The sequence below is a fragment of the Enoplosus armatus genome, chromosome 14, assembly GCF_043641665.1.
Source record: "Enoplosus armatus isolate fEnoArm2 chromosome 14, fEnoArm2.hap1, whole genome shotgun sequence".
Taxonomy (NCBI): domain Eukaryota; kingdom Metazoa; phylum Chordata; class Actinopteri; order Centrarchiformes; family Enoplosidae; genus Enoplosus; species Enoplosus armatus.
This window is the reverse complement of record NC_092193.1, coordinates 4,243,538-4,264,404: the sequence shown is the minus strand read 5'-3', so window position 1 is coordinate 4,264,404 and position 20,867 is coordinate 4,243,538. Positions and strand designations below refer to the sequence as shown.

Below are 20,867 nucleotides of genomic sequence, written 5' to 3'. Positions count from 1 at the left end.
GGTTATACATGTGTAGTAGTATTTTTACAGTTTGTGGACTTTTGACCTGAATACCAATACTAATATGTCAATTCTGCCACAGTACCATGGAAGACAAGAATAGTCATCTACTATTGCTTTTGTTATTTGTGTTACTTGATATTTGGAGCAACGTTTGCACATTTTTTTTGATGTCATTTGGGGGTGATTCTATTTCACACTCCTTTTCACAGCCAGGTTAGCTAAACTCTGCCAGCTATTCCACTTTCGACCCCTGAAATGGACTTTGAGAATGCCACAACACATTTGGTCAAAGTAGAAAAAGAAAAAAATGCATTCAGTCCTCCATAGTGCTCTCAAACTGTAGGTTTTCTCATCATTGAGCTAAAAAGACTTCACAGCCAGTAAATGACTCTTGACACTCTCCTGTTAGGTTTGTTAATTTGTCTCAACATGTTCTGGTCACACTGACACTCTGTCAACTTTACTTTCAGTGGTACTGATCTCAGAGCGATGCATCACACAATGGCGTAACCACTGACTCAGTATCATGTGTTGTTAAAGGTTATCTAAAAGTGAGCATATACAATTTCAAAGTCCGTACATTCACTGAATGCAGCCCAGTCCACAATGGAGTTCCTTCCTTCCTCGGCCATTCGCTGTGCCATTTAAATGGCAGGAGAAAGGTCAAAGTCGTCAAGCTGGTTTTGGAAATGTAGACAACCAGTCCAGCTTTGTGTGAAAGTAAACAATCTGTGATTTTACCAAATATTACAACAAATACAAAATCTCCACCTTTGGTCACAAGGAATATCTGTTTTTTTTGTATCTTGCTCCCTCAAATACTTTTCCACTCCATGGGTATCTAGTATTTATTTTTGATGGGTTGTTAAAATTAGATATCAGGACTGAAAGATTAGACTGAAAGTAATCGCAGCAACAGTACTAATGTTTTATGCTATGTTGATTTAATTGACAGTTGACAACTAAATCTAACACAAAAGTTATTATGTTTCTCGATGTTGTAAACGTTTTGTTTTGTGGAGACACAGGAGTAAAATAGTCATGTTTTAAAACCCGGATTATGGCTTCCAGTTTTGAAATGGCCCTGGTGTAACTGTGATAATGCAGTTTCAGGTGTCCTGCTATAGGAGAGAAGTGATGTGATGCGCCTCGCCCACCTTGTATTTTCCCATATCAGGACATGAAAATAACACCATGCTATTCCTTTAGTGATTGATTGTTCGGTCAGTGGATACATACAGGAGTCCTAAATAGCTCATGTGAGCCAGAAGGTGGGCGTTTTCCACACAAGCCTGGTGTTGTGAAACTGCCCCAGTTTCAGTGTGTTGCTTGTTTTGTTTTCCCTCTGTCCTGGCAGCATGCTGCTGGTGACCAGAGCTCAGGTGTGAGTCAGGACTTCCTAAAATATGCAAACCTCGCCCCTCCCCTATCTCTGTTCTCATATTTTCTCTTCTCATGTCTTTCCTTTCCTGCATCATAATTTTTTAAAGGGAATAGCGAAAGAAGTGACTCTTAAGGCAGGAGAAGGATGACTCATAAACCCTAACAACATGACAACATAAAACCAAAGCAGCAGTGCGAATGCAGAAAGTCGAGCTGTGTGTTTGTGTTTCCAGCTGCCAGGCCTTGTTCTTTATTGCCAACTCATGTAGCTCCTTCTGATAAGCTACTTGCATGGGAAGAAATTAGTGTGTCTGCAGCGCTGCACAGCTCCTCGCCAGGCTCTTATCTGTTACACTGGACCTGACACTTGAGCTTACTTTGTCACTACTTTTGGGACTAGACAACTTTCAACAGCCGCTGCTCTGTCATCCTCCAGGCGTCATTCCTTGGTACTTTTTTTTTCAGGGGGGTAGATTGTGTGACTGTGATTATATCATCCATTTGTCACTGAGTAGATTTTTAATGAAATTAAGGAATGTTGCATGTCCTCTTTTTGTGACCAAAATAGGCAATGTCCCATTCATCTGTTCGTTATTAGCGATATCTCAAACTCTTCTGACTGAATCTGAGGGACGATTAAGGAGATTTTATCGAGTTATTTTCTCTTTATTGATTTTCTCCCCATCTAAAGGTCGATGTGATCACACCAGAACAGTGAAATTTTAGGACAAAATCTATTAATTTCATTGGAATTGACATGATCAGTGGATTTGCTCACAGGAGCAACTCAAGTGAACCATGACACTCGAATTCACACTGTTGACCAATAGCAAGCAGCTTTAATAGCGCTGTCCTTTGAGGGAGCATATTGAATAAAATGAGGTACAATTGCCAGAACAAAATGTCAGGGGGAGTAAACGGCACAGAACAGGGAAAATAGAAAGCTCTGAGAGATATTTTTATACTAGCATGTTCGCGTTACCTGCCCAGACCCAGTAGTTCACCAGCCAGCCTTGTGAGTAGGCCCTACATCAGTAAGCTTTTAGCATCGCCTACATCGGGAAGATACGTGGATGAACTTCACTGTGTCACTCTCTGGTGTGACCAGGCCTTCAAGGGTTAAGGGTCCTGCTGCCAATGAAAGCTAAACACTTCCCATTGCTTCTTTACAGTAAAACCCTTCCAGTGAAGAGAATTGATAATAGCATTTATTGTGAAGTAGCTCCAGGAAGTGTTGGGTTGTAGTCTTTGCTGGTAGTTCATCTTAGGTCAGGTCAGGTTTTAGCTGGGGTCAGAAGTTGGTTTAAATTTGTATTTGGGCATTAGTGATGGATCAGTATGCAAAAAAACAGTATTCTTTGGAGTTAACCTCAACACATAATCAAGGTAAACAATACTTCTCACATACTTTTATCACCACCTCCCTTTGGTATCACCCCCTGCATCAAAAGCAGAAGGCACACAGTTTAGAGGTGACATGCTGCAGCACAACTATAAAGTAATAAATTAAACTGTGCAGGCATGTTTGAAAAACGAGTTTCTTATAAGCCCAACAGCCATTGATCCTCATTTGGAAAATGTTGAAGTTACCGACTGAGATATCACCTGATACTTTCATGCACGCAGTAGGTCTTAAAACCCCTGGCCACGGTGGATTGGACGTTGTATCCACTGAAGCAGATGTTTCCCTCTAGCCACAGAATATAATGGCTGTCAAGGTCTCAGTGTGTTTTAATTTGCTGCTTCACTGCACCACCTCATCCATTCTGATTTTCATCACCCATCTTCCTTCAGGATCATAATAATCCAACAGCACTTGTGAGAAACACTGAGTATGCTATATACTGTATGCTCTGTGTGTAGGAACCTCCCCTAATTAGTTTTGGAAATTAACAGTCAGTGTTTGCTCCAAAAAAGGAGCTTTTTTTTTTTACTCACATCGTCAAATGTCAAATCCTGGCTGCTGAAGCCTGACTTTTCCTCTTGCCTTACAGCAGTGGATAAGGAGACATTTACAGGGAAAGTATAACAATATCTAGTCCTCTACAATGCAGTCCTGGCTTTACAAAGATATATAGGACAGCTGGAATAACACACTGAACTACAGACTCTGAGGCACCACCTAAAATACATTTTTATACCATGTGCTTAACAAACTCTCTTTTTGAAGAGTTAAGTCGTAGTAAGTGTAGTTTCACATGCGTCAAATGACAAGCCTCATATAATGCTGCTGCACTGCGGTGGTGTGTTAAAGACTTAATTCTTCCGTAAAACGTGTTATCGTTAATTTTTTGTCACAAATACCCACTTCACTGACTTTGACAGCCCTCGATGATGTTCGTGCATAAATAAAACGTGACAGTATAATTTGGTTTCCACAGATTAAATGACAAAACATTTGCTCACTTCAGGTGATAAACCAGAATAAACCTAAATTGATTCTATAAATACTAGTCATGACAATAAATGAACAGGAATTTGAATCATTCATTGATACAGGTGCACAGATCATACTGACACATTATTCTGTAAACTGACTCTCTGCATGTTTCCAAGTTTCCAAGCTTTAAAAATCTAGTCTTATACTCTAAATCACCAAAAAAGCATTAACATTTTATGTCCATAAATCAGTTGTTGTTTCTTGGCACACTGTTCAGCTTCTGCTTAGTGTCTCACTTTTAAAAGTAACAGGCGCTTACCCCCTCTCTGTACCCCCCCCACCTTTGATTGTCACAGTGAATAACCTCCACTCAACCCTGCAGACTCCCATCATTCTTTATGACAGCTGTAATCAACTAAAACCCCCGAATGACTCTCAGCAGGATGATTGATTGGTGGAAGCACTTCCTAATTTCTTTGATTACTTCATGTGGCAGGAAGTTGAGTCGGCAAGTGTACATCTTTACACTGTCACACCTACATTAAGTGGTTGAACACACCCATGCACATAAATAGGTAATTTATTAATCCAAGTTATTCATTCATCCTCCACACACACACACACACACACACACACACACACACACAGTCTGAGGGATCTGTTAATGGGAGCCAGACCATCTGCACTTCTGTTAATTCTCTTCCTCTGCCTTATTAAAAAGGCTTATTATATCACATGTTGGCAGGGAGACTGTGAACTCACTGCAAGGTTATTTAGATGCTAAATCATCCTCTCTTTCAGGGGGTCCCAAATGTTTTCCTGCTGAGGACCCCCAGATGGAAACACAATAAACCATGGGCTCCAATTTGTAAAGAATTTTAATAAAGCATGAATTAATTGCAGTTGAGTTTTTTTTTTTAAAAGCTTTGGCTTTCCATGAATACAGTTTACACATTAGCTTCTAGCTACAGTTTACTCTATTTTCTCCCTCCACTGCAGCAATTAAATGCCTTGCTCAAGGGCACTCTGGTGCTAACTGTTGACAGAAAGGGAGTAACATTGAAATTAAATAAGCAATCGACACTTTCTCCCAGACTTACTGCACTTACTGTCTGTCCTAACATTAGCTGAAATTGTTCTCTGTATTGTGTTTTTGATAAGCTGAATGTTTGTATTCTTTCTTTTTCGTCTTATCTTACTCCGTCATGTTTCCTGCCAGATTGTTCGTAGACTACAACTGGTGACCTTCTGCCACAAACCCACTTCTGTCACATCTGGGTCACTATTCAACCAACCAGATGACTGTAACTGTCGGCACAACGACATGCTGTGTTTTTAACGGGGCTGCAGCTGATGATTATTTTCCTAATTATTAATCTGCAGATTGTTTGGTCCATGAAATGAAAAATGACAATTTCCCAGAGCCTGAAGTGACATGTTGACTTCAAAGTGAAGAAAGTTAATTTACTGTCCTATAGGACAAAGATAAACAGAAACTTGAAACAACACAATTTAGGCATATTTGCTTGAAAAATTATTTAAATGGTGAATTGATCAAAATCATTCCCGGTCGATTGATCCTTTCAGCTCTAATGTTTGTTGTCCAAGTCCTGTCCTGAAATGCATCAGTGTTGATTAATGAAGACAGAATCTTTGGTGCAGTTATTACACTGTTTGTGTTGTGGATTCTGATGTATTTTGGGATTTGAGCCTCACAGATGTCTCCTTTTGGGAAAATCGCCGTCAGCAAACAGCAGTTCATTTGGGAATACAATTGAAAGTCTCAGTGGAGTGCTGCAGTCTGTGGCAGTGTCAGTTTCTGTGCTCATCGCCAATGTTATGAAGCAGCCCTGAGGGGTTTATAGTACTGTTCTCAACCTGGGACACACACACTCAAACACACAGGGCTGCAGGCGGTCTGGCAGCTTACCCACTCCTTTGCAGTGTGTTTGGCTCTTGTGTAACAGAGCAGGGGTAAGGCCAGGTTTGACACCCTCACTTTGTGTCTCTTTCTTTCTCCCTCTCACGCCTTTCTTGTCTGCCTTCATTTATATTCACCTGCTCCTCTTTCAGCCCTGATCCAACTGTCCAACTTAACCACTTTATGTTGAAGCACTGCAGTCTTACCTCTCTTTAACTCTGCAAATAAAACCTCTCAACCTGCACTAAATTCAGTTTTTAAAACAGGTGCTCCCTTAAAGGCAAATACTGCAAAATGATGCATATTTTGAGCTATGGGGTGTGATACGGATAATATCCTCAATCCCAGTACTTCTATACGGCTATATCCTTGTTATTCATGATATAGTGCATTTCTTGAAATTCAGTTGAGACACATTTTATAGATAAAATTAGTAATTTGTGGGAATGTCTGCTTGGCTAATCCAGCAAAATGAAATACTTGTATAATCACGATGCTCACTTCATCACATTGAAGAAAAATAGCTGTAAATCAAATTTGGCCTTAAAGCAGTCCTGCTCATTGATCCACAGCACTGCCTGCAATGCTAAAACAACTATAGATCTTAAAGGAAGAGCTACTTTGCTATAAATGGTTCAGTAAAATCTCCAGACAGTGGAAACATTTCTATCGTGTCATGTGTCATAGCGCCCAATCCTATCGTGTGCTGGATGCTTCCAGAAGTATGCCTAATTATTATTATTATTTTTTTAGACTTAATGGATGCTTAATTTGCGTTTGAAAGTGATCTCTTGCTCCCTGGTTGATCAGCTGCCTTCGTCTGCTTTTCTTTGGATAAAACACTAAAATGAACAGACAGCTTATTATATTTACGTGGATATTTACGTCCACATGATGTTGTACTCGTGTTGTCTTTTTCTGTCCCAATACCAATTCTGATACCTGAATTCAGGGTGTCTGCAGATAAGGAGTATAGATCTGATATCAGGGCTCTCTATTTCCAAAGATATAATCTGTGTACCTGACTGCGGGAACTAATTGCAATCATTTTAATGTAAGGTAACATGAGGCCAGAGATCGCTGTGGGGCTAAAAACTGAGTCGGCGGGCCACTGTGTCTGAGTAAATGTAACTTATTGTGGAAACACCGTATTTTATTATGACATGTGGAGCCACTTATTGGTCCAGTTCGAGTGGATCAGATTAGTGCATCCTTAATACCATGACATGTCACTGGATGATAGCTGTTTACTATATGAAGAACCCAGAGGTGTTTACAGTCGTGTGACACCATCAAGACTAATTAACATATGAACAAGATTGTGGGAGTTGTGTGTGTGTGTGTGTGTGTGTGTGTGTGTGTGTGTGTGTGTGTGTGTGTGTGTGTGGGAAAAATTGCAACCAACATGTGAAGATTTATAGCTGTCACACTAACACATACATTTTATTGGGGAGATCAAGAACAGAAGGCTTAAATTGTAGATAGTGACCCCCCCCCCTCACCCATAGCATGATGTAGACTGATGCCTTCCAGAGGTTCAGGAGTGATTGATCCCCACCCTGAGTGACTGGACTGTCAGCAGTATAATAAATATCCTGGATAGTGATTATACGGGGGGATAATCCAGTGTAAAGCGTAACTCTGCCCTGTATGACTTCTTTGATTAGAGACAAAGAAGTATGTGTGTGGGGGCAGGGGGCACAGTGTTCCTCACTTTATGGAGCTTTTCTTAATCCCTCTGGGAGCTTCAATTGGATATCTGTGTGTGTGTGTGTGTGTGTGTGTGTGTGTGTGTGTACATGCAAGTTTGTTATTACTTCAGCTGGGGCGTCCTGCGTTGTGCAGAGTGGCATTATGGGAGGGCAGGTCAAGCAGTGTGTGTTGTGGCAGCTCAGGGAGAGTGAGCATCACTGAGCTCTCTCTCTCTCTCTCTCTCTCTCTCTCTCTCTCTCTCTCTCTCTCTCTCTCTCTCTCTCTCTCTCTCTCTCTCTGTTTATGTAAGAACGTGTGAGTGAATAAGAGTCGGTGTGTGTATTTGAGTGTGTGTGCAGGGCCCCAGAGTGACATTATCTGGTTTGCCACAGTGACATGTCAGTCAGGGAGAGAGTTTGTGAATAGGCAGAGGCTGCTGTGTTTCTCTGCATCATCAGTGTCCTCGTCAGCACCGCCGGCTACAAGACTTATTCCTCTGCAGCGGCAACTCAGCGACAGGACAGTATGTACCCCGATGAGAATGAGACGGTAAGACAGCTTCTTTATACGTGCATGTGTGCTGGCAGCAGGGACGCTCAGAAATACAGAAACGGTCAACTTCAGACGCCTGCAACTGGATCTGCCCACTACCTGCACATTTTTTTGCCAAGTCAGCACATCTCTCCGCATATTGTATTCTGTTGCATCAAAGTAATGTACTGCACAGTGACTTGTAAATATTTCTAACACAGTGCAACTCCTTTATAAACCATCAAGCTTTTTGGATTGTAGGAAGCACACAGATGCACACATGCCAGCTGGCTTTTTTTTTGCATTCGCCGTGTCCATTGCACGCTGAGAGACTTATCTTTAAATGAATTGCTGTCTGTTTGAAATGTCATTAGGCATGCAACTCTATATTGCACTCATGTTTTGATCTCAGTCGTGCAAGCAGAGAGCGTTGATCCCTAAAGTTATCTTCAAATGCTTCCGGTCATACACGCACACAGAGATTTGTGACTATTCCTTCTCAGCTTTGTATTTCTGTCTCTGCCCCATTCTTTGTCTTTGTCTCTCGCCCTCTCTCTCTCTCTCTCTCTCTCTCACACACACACACACACACACACACACACACACACACACACACACACACACACACACACACAGCAGCAGCTGATGTTGCAGCTTTTGTTCAGAAGCTCAGGGCGGACTTGTGTTTATTATCCATTCGTTCAACGTGAGCGCTCGCAGTGATCCATAACATCGATTGTTTGAATCAGAGCTACTTTCTAGCCAGAGGGAACAGACGGGAGGTTCAGTTGCACTCTGAGATGTTTGAACTGATGATGGCATGCGTCAGGATAGCTAAGAGGATGCGCTAAGCACTTGCCATGCTTCATTACATAAGCGCTGGCTACGTAACATTTGTTTGGACAGCTGGCTGGTGAGACGAGCTCGGGGGCAGCAGTGATGATGGGAGAGAGGACGAGGAGGAGGCGGGGTGGCAGACGGGACAGAATATTCTGTGATATTTATTTGGATTTCAGATATACTGTAGCTTTTATTTTACATTGCGAGAATGACTGATGTGTTGCAAATTGAGTGCACTTTATTTATCAAAATCATTAGAAACTGAATGTCAACTTTACTCTTCGTCACCTTTAGTGTCTTTAAATATGACTTTATTTGCAACATCAAGCCATAAATTGCTCAGTTTATGTAAAGGTCCTTTTGTAGTATAGATTTTTTCTCAATTACAATTATGTCATCTTGGTTCATATTGTCTCCAGCTGACATAAACACAAGAACTACGGAAACCCCCATCCTCCTATTTCCTTAGTTTTCTTCCTTTTATCCTTTCTTCCTTTATCAAATTTAAAAATGTACACACTAGCATCTTAAAAACAATGTAAAAAAAATAACAAAAAAACGAGAAAAGCACATACCTATTGCCTCTTAGAAGATATACTTCACCCTAAAATATGACCCAGTACATGCAGAAGCTCCTTTTTTTAATATAGTTTGTGTTTAAACACTGCTCTTTGTCTGTGTTATGAGATCAATCCCCTCCAAACCGCCATGTATATCTGAGCAGCCACTTAATGACAGGGAGCCGTTTGCACCATATAATCTCCTGGTCCAATATAAATAAAGGTTTGCTTGTGGCCCTGCCCATGTGTACTCATGCATGTCTGGCTGACGACAGCGCGCACTATAATTTCTCACTTTCCAGTAGAAAGGACTGTCTCTGTGTGCACTTTGCCCCCAGTGAGGTTCAGAGCCAGAGATGATTAACTTGGCAACATGGGAAGAGGATATTTTAGTCGTACATTTAGCCTAGTTTTGATGTGAATATAATGCAGCATTGAAGACATGGAGAGAAGAAGGGAAGAATCACAACTTTTTAATTAAAACATGTTTTGATTTTCTTCAACAGTATTTATTGTGTACAAGAACAAGTAGCCTTCTCAGACTGTGTTCTTAGGTCTGGGAAGGTTCAGGAAATGTAATAAATGTGCATCAGATCTTGTAAGAGCCTCATGTCCTCACAGCTAGGACGTTTATCGGTGTCATAGTTAAAGCTGAAAACTAAGGGTTGTTGTGTGTTTGCTGTTGTTGCTTCTAACTTCCCTCAAAGTCTGACAGAAGCCAAGTAACTGCACTTTTTTAAAAAGCACGTGTACGTGTTCCCACTTTTACTGGACAGTGAAAGTGGGAACACGTACAGGAGTCGTTCGCAGGTCGTGTGGGTTCCTGCAGCTCAAACGTAGAAGAGGAGCATGTGTGCACGTTAGGCAGTCAGGCTGCTTTAGCCTTCAATTACAAAGACCTACTTTCTCCCCAGAGCTTACAGTGTGTTTCTTAAAGACGTCAGTTGAAGGTTTGATGTCAGTGGGTCACTGCATCTTCAGCAAAAATTTTTTTAACCCTTTCGATGTAGCTCAATGATATTGTCCAGGCTGGTTGTTACAGGATAAAGGATAAAGAAACCAGTGTAATGGTAGGAACATGAACTGGTTTGGGGATCAATGAAAGGATGATCCCAGCTTAAGCTTTGTTCTAGTTCTGCTGTGCGTGACATATAGGCTTGTAAAGGCTTCTCTTTCTTTTTCTCATTTTTTCCTAATAAATAAACCTGTAGTCACATATAAAAAGATTATGTATAAACCATGACACCGGATCTTATGTACACAGTCCTGCTCACGGGGTTGAGCAAGACATGGACACTGTCAGGTTCACTGATGTGAGATATTGACACGCCTAGTATAAGTTGCAGGAAAAAAAATACATACTAAAGTAATTCACATACATTTCTCAATGAAATGTGTCACTATTTGTTTTTAGAGATATTTTTTAGACAAAAGAGTGCTTTCAGTGGTGTCCATGTAGAAGTTTAGCATTATCTATCAACGTTGTCAATTAAAAGTTTTGACCACAAACTGTCCTTTTCAGGTCCTGAGGAAGATGTGTGTGTGTGGTTGAAACGTTGTCAGCCACATCCATGTAGAATAAAGTACAACTGGGAACAAGATAGCACCGTGTGGTAACTTCTTTGTCTTTTTGTGGAGGTAATTATTACCCAGCACTTGCAAAGAGTTTACAGATGTGCATGTGCCGCTTGATGGTAGCCACATATTTTAGTGAAACATTCACCCAGGACCTGATCATCTACTGCATATATCTACGGTGTTCGTTTCAGAGCACTAGGGGTTGACCGAGGTAAACGTTGGCAGACTAAAAGTTGATCTTCTCTCCATCCACATTATTTAATATCCGGTCATTGACAATCCCTGCAGCTAAATGACACGTGTTTTTTGTAACCAGAATGGTTTCGTCTGAGCCTTTTCTGGGCCTGAATGTTTCTTCATAGCTCAAGGTCTCCTTATTTGGAGTTCAATCATAAATTAGCTAAGACATGTTTAGGCCAGTATTTGCTGGAATATTCACTCCTCAATATAATGGTAGCTTGTGTGGCGTAATAGTTGGACGGTTCAACCTTAAACTGCATAACTACAAGTTCAAACCTAGCTCTACAGCTTTTTGTGTTTATTTGTCAACGCGTCATGAAGCAGCTGTGCAGCTCCCCACACGTCTGTCTGTCACAAAGCGGAGAAACTTGCTCCCAAACACGCTGTCTGAAAGGCTGTGATTGAATTGCCCAGATAAAACAAAGATTACAGCATGAGTAGACGGACCTGCAGAGTCATGCTGGGAAATTAGCTGCACACTGTCAGCTCTCCTAGGTTTAATGTCAGCTCCTCTCCTGCAGGATAAAAGCTCCTCAACTTCCTGTTTGGACTGTGCCCCTGAGATAATTCCATTTCAGATTAGATTAGTAGATTATTCTAGGAGACTTGCCTTCCTGTTCCTCTTCCTCCTCCTTTTCCTCTTCCTCTGACGCCTGCCCTCTGATCATTTACAATAACTGTTGAAGTAATATCTGCGTAATTTTGGGCTGTTGTAGTTATGTGTAAAATACATCCCACACAGAAAATCCAGCGAGCCCCCTTTGTCTTGTTGAACTGGTTTGACATGAGCAGGTTTTTGTACTTTGTTCAGCTTTGCTGTCTGAGAAGCCAGAGACATGATGCAGACTTTTGTTCATTTGCATTCAAGGCCAGAAATACAGGTTCAGGCCCAGTGAATGGCTGGTATTCTGAATAGGGCAAAGCAAGCGTTTCCTTTTCCCAAGGACAGTTGGATTTAAGTACGCCTGAGTGAATACAAATTCTAATCTCACAATGCTTGTTGTTATCTGTCAGTTTCACAAAACCTTCTCTGGGTTGGGCCTTCTGCTGGTAATTTATAATTATTGAAGTGCAGGCTGAATCTGATCCTGATCCTGCTCCTTGCTGCTCTGCTCCGCACTGCACTGCACTGCACTGTGATAGAGTGAATGTATCAGTGAAGTGTTGAGACTGAGCCACTATATCTTACCGATATGTAAACCTCTGCAACTCGGGCTTTGTGTCTTATCAGCTTTTGTGGAGATAAAATGTGTTCAGGCAGAGAAAGGCTTGCTTCACCCTGACCCAGAGATGCCAGCGTTTTATTGATATTTTTCCTCCCCAAAGGCCACGTAGACCACCATGTTCAGAGCATAGGGATATCTGGTAGGAAAGCAGTGTTTTTATTCACATCTATGTAATCAATTATAACACAATGTTTTCCAAAATAAATGTCAAAAAAGAGTTCTGGTCTATTACAGCTTGGATCATGTTTTCATAGTTTTGACCACCATTGCTATCGATATAAAATAACATTGTAAGGCGAAGGGTAAAATCATCTCCCCAACTGTTTGTTGGAAACAGCCACCACAGTTTTCGGACCAACTTCCTGGTTGACCTTACTGTAGTTGTCTGCACAGTGCAGACCTCTGCACTGAGGGATGCCTGCACTTTCTCTGTTACCTCCAAATAAAGTGGTTTTGATAATCCGACTTAACTCTTTGCTTGGTTACAACCTGTTCTAGCCCCGTTGGACCTTGTTATAGTAAGTTCCCAGAGCTTAGCATTTAATTTGGGGAAGAGGACGGCCAAAACTACAAAAATAAGATCCAAGTTGTAATAAACTGTCCAGCCTCTACCACTGAGACATCATGCTACTTAACCAAACACCAAAGTTCACCATCGAACCTCGTCATTTTACCACCCAACTAGATTCATGGCTTATTATGAGACCTACAAACAATGATTGTTTCTTATCATGGCTGCTTGTATAGACAAAATAATCAAAGTCAGGAGAACAGGAAGCCGAGACTCTGCTGTTTGATGTCATGTGGTTGTTCCCATTCAGCCTTGTGTCTTTGATGGAAAACAAACACTTATCAGATTGTCCTTATTTGATTTGTCTCGCTGCCCCTCTTTACCTCTGCCATCGAGACAACAACAGTCCACATAATGTGATGTAAGAGTTCAGGAGTGTCTATGGTTTCTGTCAGAGAAAATTTGACTTCTGTTGCTTCTGTAGCACCTATGGATCGATTTGTAGACTGTGGTCGTTTTCATTTTTTTTTTCACTACACCACTTACTCAAACTACCACTTACACCTGAGTGCTTCGTGGGCAAATTCTCCGTTTTCGGTTCTGGTTGGAACATGTCTGTGGGGAAATAGCTGTCTGGTACAGTCTTTTCTCAGAGCTCACCGTTGAATTGTTGTCACTGCTGCATAATTGTAGCAGAGTTTTGCTTCTACCTCTCTACCTCTCTGCGTGCCTATCAGAATGACCTTGCAGGATTTGCATGGTCATTGAAGTAATCACAGCCCGCAGTTTCTATCTGTGGCTCCTCTCTCCACGTTGCTTCATCCCGCGAATGGAAGCTAGTGGATGGAAAACTGCCAGGAATCATTTGGGAGACAGTTAAAGAGACAAGTTACAGCAGCTGGCAACGCCTGTACAGTGCAGTCCCCCCCCCCTTTTTTCATTTTGTACCACTTTTCTGTATTCCCCACATTTTTGCTTTAATGTGTCATGGGTGGGAGGGTTGAACACACACTTTTTTAGCAGCTCTCTGCTTCACATCTAGTTAGCAACATTAGGTTCTCCGCACAACCACAGTGTCTTCAGCTGGTTACTGAGCTGCCTAACTGGAACAGCTGGAATGAGGTGCTCCTTATTCACTTGCACTAGTTTTATCCAGCAAATGATTTTACAGTCACAAGGCCACCTCTCTAGTGTCTGAATGAATATTAGTTATTGACAAAGGTCTATGGAGTTTCTGCAGAGTTTGTGTTCGCAATAGATTGATGATAGGACTGATTAGAAGAGAATAGATACAAATGAGTCAGAGAGTGAGCATGTTTTTAGCTAGCAGTATTCTTCTTCACTGCTTTTGCTGGAACATTGCATAATGTTTTCACTCATTACAGCTACCTGTAGATCTGTAGGAAGAGTGTGAAACCATTGGCAGGACTGTGGGTCACCTACACGTGCATGTGCACCCTCCTTCGTGTGCACCAGACAAACAAAACAGGGACCCACTCTTCCTGCTCAATAGCGCTGCTAGAGGTCAGAAACTCCACAGGGTACCTTTTTAAATGTTTCTCTGTAAACAGTTAGGTTGCATTAATATGAGCTATATATGGATTTATGACGTATAAATATTTGCTGAGAGTGAGACATTAACTCGTAACTGAATATGGTTGGGACACAAGGTAGCTTATGTATGATTTAGTAGTGTTTTTAGGGTGGAAGTCTCCCTTTAATACTTCAATCCTTATCTTACAGTCTCAAATTTGAGTAAACAGAATCTTTGGAGACAGCAGGAGAAGTTCTGACATGCTACAGGCTGAATGAAGGATCATCCGTAGCCGTAGTCTCTCTCTCTTCCTGCCGCTGCCTTCCTCATACCTGCCCTTTTACTCTCCTCCTCCTCCATAAAGAGGTGCGCTGTTGAGGCATGCGGCTGTAAGGAAACTGGGACACGTGGCCTCTTCTCTGTAGCTGGAGGAGGTGAAAAGTATTTGAGTGCATTTATTTTTTCTCTCCCTCCCTCCCTCCTCACCACATTCTTTAAGGTGTGCAGAGACAGGTCGATACATGATTCCCTGCTGGATGAAAAGAGAGTGAAATGAGCTGTGAAAGATAACGTTCGAGAAAAGATGCACAAAAAAAGAAGAAAGTGACTGATGGGGGAACGACGAGAAAAAAGACATTTTATAAGAGACAATTAGGGTTCTACCATCTCAACAGCATACATTTTGTGCTGATATTCATCTGTGTGCTGTGGTTTCCTCTTTAAGAGAAAATACAGTAGCGTTGGCCTGTTTTGTAGAGGCAGCTCTCTGCAGTGTCTCGTGGTTTAACTGGGATATGTGATGATCAATGAGGCTCTGGCAGGAAACACAGCAGGCTAACCTACATGGACTGAGAGCGATGCAGATTTAGTCAGATCTACCTCAGCACCACAGAAAACAGAAGTAAAACCAAGGCATGCAATGTATTAGGAGTTTTCATTCTGTATATTTGCCCTCTGAACAGTTAAATCAGGTTGGTTTTTTGTATCTGTGCACTGATTGACTCTAGTTGTGCATTATTTCCTTGTTACTCGCTGACAATTACCGTGCACTGTTGTTGACCTTGTGAAAAGACTTTGGGGAGAGTATTTGGGCACGTTGTCAAGCTTAATTACACTCTGAGGTTTTCTAATCGCTGTGTCATTTTGTCGTTTCATGCTGCTGCTCAGCTTTCCTGCATTGCAATTATTGGCCTCTTCACTTGTTGTATAACAGTGTGTTTAACTGGCGTTCTGGACCTGAAGGCTTGTCGTGTTCACCTGGTGTTAAATATCATCCTGGGTTTACTTTTGAGTCTACATTTTGAATTGGGGCTGCAATTGACAATTACTTTTATTATTGATTAATCTGCACATTATTATCTCATCCACAAAATATTGGAACATAATAAAAAATGCCCATAAAAATATTGCAGAATGCAAGCTGGAACCATTAAATGAAACCATACTTTTTCATTTAAAAAATACTTTGATATATATTGATTCTCGAAACTGTTGTCAACTAATCATTTCAGCTCTACTTTTACTTCATACCTTGGTCAGAATTCATTCCCAGATATTTGCTGATGATGTTCAGGTCCCATAGAAACAGCACTTCTTAAATGTGATGAATTTCCTGTTAAAACAGGAAGTGACGGGCTATTACAGGACTGTACTTATAGACACAAAAGCAGTTTGATTTGATAGTACAGGCAGAAGCACCGGGTTGTTTACACATTTACAACAGTCAGTGCTGCTTATCAATGTAATGAAAAGACGAGAGATGAATCACTATCTCATCTCATATGTGACTGTTGGCTTTCTAAATAAAGTACAGTTACATTAAAATACAACTGGGATCCATCAGTAAGAATGTCCTATATAAATGTCAACCAGTAACCCAGTTAACCCGATCAGGCCAGCGCTGCACTGACCTCTTAAAAGCAGGCAGTTTGTTGTCATTTTCCTACTGAAGTGCAACAGTGTAAGAAATTGGGACTAACACCAGCCAAATAAAGACAAGGTTGATTTTATCCTCCACTAACGCAACTCTGCTTCTTAAGTAACATATTATCTCACTTACAGTAATCCCTCAGTGTCCGGGATCTGTCGTGATCTGTGCTGTCTGTAAAAAGGCTTCTTGTGTCATGTCTCAGGCGTGACTCACTCTTTTCCAGTGCCCGCTCATGTATGAGGTCCACTGTTGCGTCAATGCCTTGAATGCTTTAGTGTTTCTAGGATTTGCACAACCCTGTAAAGCTTTTGTTCAGATTGTGTTTCACGAAGTCTCAAATCTTTGGCCCTGAAACGTTTGCTTCTAGTTAAGTATTTCCTTCAGCCCGTTGTTTGTCAGTTGTACTTTGATGTCACTTTAATGGGAACTTTAGTGGCAACATTGCATCATCATACAGTTTGTAGGATGTGTTTGATGTACCTACAGTCCCTCAGACCGCCTCTGTCATCAGCCCTGCTGGCATCTGACTTATCACCCACTCGTTTGACCTCTCAGCCACTATTGATGCATCCTGAAGTGGGAAGAAACTGTTGTGGGCTCTAAACTAATGCTGCGAGACTGGTGTTGTGATGATGTTTGTGAGTATTGCTGAGGGTCTGCTGATCTATAAAATGTCAGAAAATATTGAACCAATGGTGAAAACCCAAAGATATTCAGTTTATAACCATGTGAGACAAAGGAAAACACCAAATGACATGACTTGAAAAATGGCTTGAATGACGAGGCTATAGGGCAAAAGGCTAAAGGTATGAGGAAGTCAGGGGAGATAGTGGAAGAGAACTGCTGCTGCAGTAACAGACGTAGGAAATAATGGGGACTCGACGTGACTTTGCAAACAAAAAGGAGGTTGGTACTGTTTTGGAAAGTTTCACTTCACAGAATGGAAGCTGGTTAATAAAAGGTCAAATAAAATAAAAGGTCAGTCACAGTTTTGATTGGATTGTCACCACTTGTATGTGTACTATAAATTATTTCATGATAGCCTGCAATTGAAGGTTTTTGTGTCCTGAGGACACTATTTGTGTGTTGGGTGAGGTCCCTTTATGATTTGTCCCTTTTGAGGAAGGCCTGGCCCAGAAACAGCATTGAGACAAGCATGTTGAAGGTGGACAACATACAACTAAAGACATTACTTGACTGTATTTCAGCCGGTGGCCTCACTAAAGGCAAACATGTAGCTTTGAATGAATAAAGCCTACTTAGATTAGATACTGCCTCATTTTATCTTTGTCAATTAGACTGTGCTGAGCTCAGTGCATCATGGATGTGTTGTGTCCCTGTTTGCTGGGTTAATGGGCATATAGCCTCATTCATGTCCATGAATGGACATCTAACACATTTGGTCTGATGGCCTTAAAGGACCTGTGTCTATGTTTGTTGGGATAATACTCAGTTCTGTTCCTCCCCACTGGGTTTGGTCTTAACCCATTCAGTGGGCCCAGCTGGGTCAGGCTGCTCAACAGTGAAGCTGTGTCTGTTGTAATGAGATCTGACAGGATGAGCAGGGAAGGAAACTAATGTGTTTAACTCCTCAATACAGTGTTGGTGGTTTCCAAAATTCACTGGAAAGTTGTTTCCAGCTTCTTTCAGTTGCCAGTTACAATTTGTTGAATAAAAGAGATCGTTCTAAGTAGATTTGATTCACTTTGTTATGGTCATTAATCTGATTTGGGGTAAATACAGGTTGATGAACTCAGTAAGAATCAGCATACATTTGTACAAAGGGAACTGTAAAGCTTGAAAGACATAATTTTTCTCTTGGGTTTACAGACAACGGTTGTGACTAAATTCCCAAATTCACACGTCATAATCTTGAAAGCCATTTTGTAGTATCAAAAAGACACTGTGTCAGACAGGAACACACACTGCTGCCCGCTGATCTGACCCAGGGACACTAGCCAAGTCTCCATCCAAATCCCAAATATTAGGAATTGGTGCATCGACAAACAGCTAGATGATGTAATTAAAAGAGCGCCAGTCAAAACCTCAAAAGATGGAAAACCAAGTGGAAAACGTGATGACAATATTGTATTTATGTTTGTCTCTTGTATTAATTCGAGGACGGTTACAGTCTCCTCATCGCTCCTCACAGATCGAGCGTTTTTGTCTCTTCATTGTCGAGTGACGTTTAAGTCACATGCGTCATGTACGTCACGATTTATTCACCAAATCTGTTTCCATTTCTTTTTATTGAGTTCCACCTCAGCCAACCTTTTTGTAAAATATCGCCTTTTTTTTAATCACCTCCAAATTCTTGGTGTTTTCACTCAGGTTTCCGATTGAAAATGTGCATAAAAACAGGTGGATGGAAACACACAACAGCGCATAGACTGCACCTCGAATTTTAAATTAAAGTGTAATTAAAGCAAACAGTATGTTTAGAACTGAAATGAACTAAATCTCAGCAGAAACTCTTTCTGCTGTAGTTACTTGTGTTGAGAGAGGCTGTGTGCTGTATGGAAGTGATGGACATTTTATGGTCCATGTTTTAGAAGCCAGTGTTTGATTGGAGAATAATGCTGTTGTTATTAGACTGCAGTGGAAACCAGACTGTGTCCTGCTTGTGTTCTCTAATGTGCCGCTGAATGGGAAATGAACTGAATGTGCTCTGTCTGCCACAGAGGGATTACAACACACACACAAACACACACACACACCACATATGCAGCCATCTGCCTCACCACTTTCAAATCAAATCAGAGGTCTGGTGTATCACATTAGGAACACAAAGGTCAAATGGCATCTGACAGGAAGTTAAACGCTTTTTGCTTTCAAAACCATGTTGTCACCTCAGATGTGTACCTTAGGTCAGACCTTACCAGGCGAGACTGATGGAGCATATTAGGGTATTTAAATATCTCTGAACTTGTTTCTGTCTGATGAACAAACAGACATAACTTAACATGCAACTAATTAGTTATTCTCTTAGCTTGAGGGGTGCTGGAGTGGCTATACTGGTGCAGCATGGTGATGTACATTGTTCCAGAAGTAAAAGGAGTAAAAGGCTGAGAGAGCTCCAGGACTGGGCTGGACAGGTTCATCAGGCTGCAGGTGTCTCTTCTGCCCTCTAACCCACATTTTCCCATTTCTCATTCAGTGGGAAATGTTTGGCATGCTGTATGGGCTGTTCTGTTGACATTCACTGCTGCTGACAATAAGGAGTAAATGTTGTTGTCTGTGTGAACTCTCTCACCCCCTCAGCTTTCTTTGTCTGTGACATTTTCACATTTGTTACTCTGACCATGTGCACGTTTTCACAAGTAGGGCAATAATTGCAGAGGGATGGCAGACCACTACTGAAAGTTATCTACATTTCCACACCTTTTTCAACTTCAGTGACCCTTTATAACTTAGCAATACCCACTCGAACCCCCTCATCACAGGTTGTAACAGCTTTAAGTTCCCTTGCCAGATTGTTTAATTTAGATGTTTTTTAGAGGTCTGACAAAGTAAAACTCCAGCATTTCACATAAAATGTCAATATTTTAGGAAAATCAGAAAAAAACTGTACAAATTTAGTCAGTATAACAGTTTTTTTCTTCTCCTTTCCTATCTTGTTGAGGATCTCACAGCAGATTAATCTTGCTCTACCCATAATTGCTTCCTATTGCACCAACAGCTCATTTGTCAGAACAGGAGATAAATGTCTTTTTTCTTTTTTTTTTTACAGTATCTCTGCTTACATAGTTACAGCTCTTTTGGTTTTCTAGGTCAGCTTTCTGGCTCAAACTCAGACACTGGAGAGCAGCTGTACATTAGTGGGGTTTGTGACCAGAAGGTCACTGGCTCAGATCCCCAGACCAGCTGGGATAAATCTGGGTGCACGGTAAATAAAATTGTCTCCCTTCTGAAACTGCTCACATTGCCCTTGAGCAAGGCATTGAACACCCAGCTGCTTTAATGAAGTTCCTCAGCAGCAAACAGTAAAAAACTATCCTCCCTCAGGCCTGAGAGAGTCTAACTTCATGAATGTAAAACAGCCACACCATCCCAAGATAAGTAGTAGTTTAAAATATAGACACAAATTAAATTGGGTGTTTCTGCTCAGGACTTCCATGAAGCACTCTATTGAAATTGCGTGGCGTGGCGCAGGATAAATAGATTCAGATAACCGGCGCACAGGTCTCCAGGAGGATGTTGAGACTGAGCCTGGCATTAACAGAGTAGCAGGACAGATATGGAGATGCTCCGTATCTCTGCTTCACATCTTAATCCCCCTCAGCTGTGTTGGTTCAACAGCTGGATCGCCATAACAGGCATCAAGATGTAAACATCCATCAGTGTTGATTTAGATACTGTCTGAAAGCCTGTTGTGTTGTGGTTGGCCACTTATTTCCAGAGCAGCAGTGGAAGTGAAAACCTTATCTTTCTAATATGGATGATTCTGTTGTTTTGTTTTTTTTTTGTTGTACTGAAGGATTTCATTCACTTTTGAGAACTTTTTCTTTTCTTAGCCCCTGAAAAACTGCCATTTTAAG

The 20,867-nt window shown here is 41.3% G+C and overlaps 1 protein-coding gene across 1 annotated transcript in view; it reads left to right on the top strand.

Annotated features, from left to right (window-relative positions):
- The window catches only part of LOC139296263 (rho GTPase-activating protein 12-like), a 50,276-nt gene that overhangs the window by 8,266 nt on the left and 21,143 nt on the right, over positions 1-20,867 (top strand). The gene's annotated exons all lie outside the window — the stretch shown is intronic.